The sequence below is a fragment of the Nomascus leucogenys genome, chromosome 15 (assembly GCF_006542625.1).
Source record: "Nomascus leucogenys isolate Asia chromosome 15, Asia_NLE_v1, whole genome shotgun sequence".
NCBI lineage: Eukaryota > Metazoa > Chordata > Mammalia > Primates > Hylobatidae > Nomascus > Nomascus leucogenys.
In genome coordinates this window covers 107,087,846-107,093,876 of record NC_044395.1, presented here as the reverse complement: position 1 = coordinate 107,093,876, position 6,031 = coordinate 107,087,846, and positions in this window count along the sequence as shown.

The window sequence follows — 6,031 nt, the reverse complement described above, 5'->3', positions numbered from 1 at the left end:
GCTGGGATTACAGGCATGAGCCACCGTGTCTGGCTCTCACTGCTTTTTTGTTTGTTTGGTCATTGGCTGTTTTTTTTTTTCTTTCTTTCATTCGTTCGTTCGTTCGTTCTTTCTTTCTTTCTCTTTCTTTCTTTTTTTTGAGACAGGGCCTCTCTCTGTCACCCAGGCTGGAGTGCAGTGGCAGGATGTGGGCTCACTGCAGCCTGGACTTCCTGAGCATCGATCCTCCCACCTCAGCCTCCCGACTAGCTGGGACTACAGGTGCGCGCCACAACACTCAGCTAATTTTTGCATTTTTTGTAGAGACAGAGTCTCCCTAAGTTGCCTAGGCTGGTCTAGAACTCCTGGCATCCATCCACCTCGGTCTGCCAAAGTGCTGAGATTACAGGTGTGAGCCACTGTGCCCAGCCTCCTCACTGCTTTTTTTTTTTTTTTTTTTTTGAGACAGAGTCTCACTCTGTCACCCAGGCTGGGGTGCAGTGGCACAATCTCGGCTCACTGCAATCTCCGCCTCCCGGGTTCAAGTGATTCCCTTGCCTCAGCCTCCGGAGCAGCTGGGACTAGAGGCACGCACCACCACACCCGGCCAGGATGGTCTCGATCTCCTGACCTTGTGATCTGCCTGCCTCGGCCTCCCAAAGTGCTGATATTATAGGTGTGAGCCACCACGCCCAACCTCTCAGCCTCTCACTGCTTTTAACTAAGACTTGCCTAACCTGTTGGGTGTCCACCTAGGAGCAGCCTGGGACAGTGATGAGCCAGAGGGCATGCAGCCAGCTGGACTTAGAACTCCTACGCCCTCGCTTCAGCCAAAGTCCAAGTCTTGAAGGTTCAGAGGTGAGGCCACGCTGTCCTGCCTAGCCTGAAAAGAGGCAGTTTGGATGCACCCTAGTTTCTGCGAAGAGGCAGGCAGGAGTTGGGCTTCCTCAGGCACTGCTGGGCCTTTCCTCCACCCACTAAGCCCCGTGCCTGACAGTTTTTGGGGTTGGGAGGAGATATACAAAAATGCATTAATGGTAGGCCATCGCGTTAGCTCAAGCCTGTAATCCCAGCACTTTGGGAGCCTAAGGCAGGTGAATCACTTGAGGCCAGGAGTTCAAGACCAGCCTGGCCAACATGGTGAAACCCTGTCTCTACTAAAAATACCATCAGGCGCGGTGGCTCATGCCTGTAATCCCAACGCTTTGGGAGGCCGAAGCGGGCAGATTACTTGAGGTCAGGAGTTCGAGACTAGCCTGACCAACATGGTGAAACCCCGTCTCTGCTAAAAATACAAAAATTAGCTGGGGCGTGGTGGCACTCGCCTGTGGTCCCAGCTACTTGGGAGGCCAAGGTGGGAGGATCGCTTTAGCCTAGGAGTTTGGGACTGCAGTGAGCTACAGTTGTGCCACTGCACTCCAGCCCGGATGACAGAGGTTTACTCTGTTTCTAAATAAATAAATAAAAATTGACCAAACGCAGTGGCTCATGCCTGTAATTCCAGCACTTTGGGGAGGCCCAGGCGGCCGGATCACCTGAGGTCGGGAGTTCGAGACCTGCCTGACCAACATGGAGAAAACCCATCTCTAGTAAAAATACAAAATTAGCAGGGCGTGGTGGCACATGCCTGTAATCCCAGCTACTCAGGAGGCTGAGGCAGGACAACCACTTGAACCCGGGAGGCAGAAGTTGCGGTGAGCCTAGATGGTGCGATTGCCCTCCAGCCTGGGCAACAAGAGCAAAACTGTGTCTCAAAAATAAATAAATAAATAAAAATTAAATAAGCTCTTGCAACGGAATGAATGCTCTAAAAGGGAAATTGGAAGACCGGTTGCAGTGGCTCACACCTATAATCCCAAAACTTTGGGAGACCGAGGTGGGCAGATCACCTGAGGCCAGGAGTTTGAGACCCACCTGGCCAACATGGTGAAACCCATCTCTATTAAAAATACAAAAATTAGCCAGGCATGGGGCACGTGCCGGTTATCCCAGCTACTTAGGAGGCTGAGGCATGAGAATCGCTTGAACCCGGAAGGCAGACGTTGCAGTAAGCTGAGATCATATCACTGCACTCTAGCCTGGACGACAGAGTGAGACTGTCTCAAAAAATAAAAAAATAAAAATTAAAAAAAAAGAAATGGCTTTGCCTGGGAAAGGGGCAAGCTGGGAGCTTCTCCCCTGCTAGCCTAGAGCTTTGTTTTCAGAGCTGTGTTGCAGAAGCAAACTGTTCGCCCCCTCCCCTTATTCAGACCAACCAACATGCCAACTAAGACCAACCTGTCCTTCAGCAGGACAGGTTGCAGGGGATATTGAAGTATAAGGAATGGACTTTGCCTCTAAAAGATTTACAACCTACTGGGAACAGAAGAAAAATACACGTGAAACAAGTAAAATACTTCAAGGTAGGGACACATTTGAAGACTAACTATGCTATGCCCACCAAGGTTTTTGGTTTTTGGTTTTATGGAGACAGGGTCTCACTATGTTGCCCAGACTGGCCTTGAACTCCTGGGCTCAAGCCATCCTCTAGCCTCAGCTTCCCAAATTGCTTTGATTACAGGCATGAACTACCATGCCTGGTCACCAATTAAGGTTTTTGGATGCACTCAAGAAAGCTAATTCTATGGAGAAAGTACTGTTGCAACCGCCCAAGGAGTTCACTTTGCTTGAGCCAACTCATCAAGACAGGGGAACTGCAATAGAGAAAGAGTAATTCACGCAAAGCCAGCGGTGCAGGATACCGGAGTTTTATTATTACTCAAGTCAGCTTCCCCAAGCATTTGGGGAGCAGAGTTTTTGTTGTTGGTGGTGGTGTTTTGGTTTTTTGTTTTGTTTTGTTTTGAGACGGAGTCTCGCTCTGCCACCTAGGCTGGAGTGCGGTGGCGCAATCTCGGCTCACTGCAGTCTCCACCTCCTGGGCTCAGGGAATTCTCCTGCCTCAGCACCCAGAGTAGCTGGGATTACAGGCATGCGCCACCATGCCCAGCTAATTTTGTATTTTTAGTAGAGATGGGGTTTCACCATGTTGGCCAGGCTGGTCTTGAACTCCTGACCTCAGGTGATCCACCCGCCTCTGCCTCCCAGAGTGCTGGGATTACAGGTGTGAGCCACCGTGCCCAGTCGGGGAGCAGAGTTTTTAAGAATAACTTGGTGATTTGGGGGAAGCCAGTGAGCCAGGAGTGCTGACTGGTCAGGGATGAAATCATAGGCAGTTGATGTTGTCTTCTTGCTCTGAGTCATTTCCTGGATGGGGGCCACAAGATCAGGTGAGCCAGTTTATTGATCTGGGTGGGGCCGGCTGATCCGTCAAGTGCAGGGTCTGCAAAATATCTGAAGCACTGATCTTAGGAGCAGTTTAGGGAGGGTCAGAATATTGTAGCCTCCAGTTGCATGGCTCCTAAACCATAATTATTTATCATCTTGTGGCTAATGTTAGTCCTACAGAGGCAGCCTAGTCCCTAGGCAAGAAGGAAGATGGTCTGCTTTGGGAAAGGGCTGTTATCTCTTTGTTTTATGTATCGTATGTATGTATGTATGTATTTTCGCGACAGAGTCTCTCTCTGTCGCCCAGGCTGGAGTGCAGCGGTGCAATCTCTGCCTCCTGGGTTCAAGCAGTTCTCCTGTTTCAGCCTCCCTGGTAGCTAGGACTACAGTCACACGCCACCATGCTCGGCTAATTTGTGTATTTTTAGTAGAAACGGGGTTTCACCATATTGGTCAGACTGGTCTCGAACTCCTGACCTCAGGTGATCCACCCACCTCGGCCTCCCAAAGTGCTGGGATTACAGGTGTGAGCCACCGCGCCCAGCCATCATCTTTGTTTCATACTGTAAATTATAAATAAATTTCTCCCAAAGTTAGTTCAGCCTACGCCCAGGAATGAACAAGGACAGCTTGGAGGTTAAAAACAAGATGGAGTTGGTGAAGTTAGGTCACTTTCACTGTATCGGTTATGATTTTTCAAAGGCGGTTTCACTGTCTTTGGGAAGACCTCACAGGGGAGATGGAATTTTGTGCAGTTTGACTTGAAAAAAGTAGTGTTTGGCTGGGGAAGGGAAAAGAGCCTCCTAGACAAGGGACAGCTTGGTGACATTCAGGAACAGTGTGAGTTCTGAGAAAGGAAATGAAGCCCTGGCATGTGGTAGTGGGCCTGGTACTATCAGCTAGGCCTTGATGTTCCACTGAAGTAAACAATTTCACAATACATGAACACCAGACAAGGCTACTCTGTGGCCATGATAAACCATGAGAAAAACATCATCATGGCCGGGCACGGTGGCTCACGCCTGTAATCCCAGGGAGGCCGAGGCAGGTGCGTCATGAGGTCAGCAGTTCAAGACTAGCCTGGCCAAGATGGTGAAACCCCGTCTCTACTAAAAATACAAAAATTAGCCGGGCACGGTGGCAGGTGCCTGTAATCCCAGCTACTCAGGAGGCTGAGGCAGGAGAATCGCTTGAACTCAGGGGCGGAGGTTGCAGGGAGCTGAAATCATACCACTGCACTCCAGCCTGGGCGACAGAGTAAGACTCCGTCTCAAAAAAAAAAAAAAAAAATGAAAAAAACCATCATCACAGCGGGTGCAGTGGCTCATGCCTGTAATCCCAGCACTTTCGGAGGCTGAGGTGGGCAGATCGTGAGGTCAGGAGTTCAAGGCCAGCCTGACCAACATGATGAAATCCCGTCTCTACTAAAATTACAAAATTTAGCTTGGCATGGTGGCATGTGCCTGTAATCCCAGCTACTCAGGAGGCTGAGGCAGGAGAATGGCGTGAACCCGGGAGGCGGAGCTTGCAGTGAGCCGAGATTGCGCCACTGCACTCCAGCATGGGCGACAGAGCAAGACTCCGTCTCAAAAAAAAAAAAAAAATTGAAAAAAAATTGAAAAAAAAAAAAAAAAAAGAAGGCAGGGCCACACACTATTCTGGACATCACCAATGAACCTGAGACCCAGGAAAAGGTACAGGGACCCTGCTCCTCAGCCATGCAATGGGAGCTCTGTGCCTGAGGTGAGGTTGGACCAGGGTGGAGAAGGGGGAGGATGGGAACTCATGCGTAAGTTGCGTCTGTGGTACACCTGGCATTCCGCTCAGCACTCTGTGTCACCATGGCCTCACAACAACCTGGCAGAGTAGGACTTACTCTTCCCGTTTTACAAAGGAGGAGACTGAAAATCAGAGAGGTGCTAAGATTTGCAGAGGGACACAGCTAAGAACTGGGGAAGTGAGGGCCGCTTGGTGACACTGAGCACCACAGCAGAGACCAGGTGTATTCGTTTCCCAGGGTGGCTGTAACCAGTTACTGTAAATGAGTGGCTTCAAACCACAGAAATATATTCTCTCACAGTTCTGGAGGCCAGAAATCCAAAATGAAAGTGTTGGCAGGGCCACACTCTTTCCCCAGGCTCTGGGGTGGAATGTTTTTTTTTTTTTTTGAGATGGAGTCTTGTTCTGTCATCCAGGCTGGAGTGCAGTGGCGTGATCATAGCTGACTGAAGCCTCAGATTCAAGGAATCCTCCTACTTCAGCCTCCCCAGTAGCTGCGAGTACAGGTATGCACACCACGCCTGGCTAACTTTTTTTTAGTTTTTGCAGAGATGTTGACCAGGGTGGTCTTGAACTTCCTGGCCTCAAATGATCTTCCAGCCTCAGCCTCCTAAAGTGCTGGGATTACAGGCATGAGCCACTGCACCAAGCCTCGAATCTTTCCTTGCCTCTCTCCTAGCTTTTGTGGCTGCCAGCAATCTTTAGCATCCCTTGGTTTATAGCCTGTCATTTCAATCTCTGCCTCCATTTTCCCAGGATCTTCTCCTCTGTGCATCTATTTCTCTGTATCTGACCTCCTTCTCCTTCGCTCTTTTGTTTGTTTTTATTTTTAGAGATGAGGTCTCACTGTGTTGCCCAGGCTGGTCTCAAACTCCTGGGCTCAAGAGATCCTCCCACCTCGGCCTCCCAAGTAACTGGGACAATAGGCATGGGCCACCATGCTGGCTTGCCTTACTGTTTTTGGTGTGTGCTTCACTTTTTTTTTTTTTTTTTTTTTTTTTGAGACGAA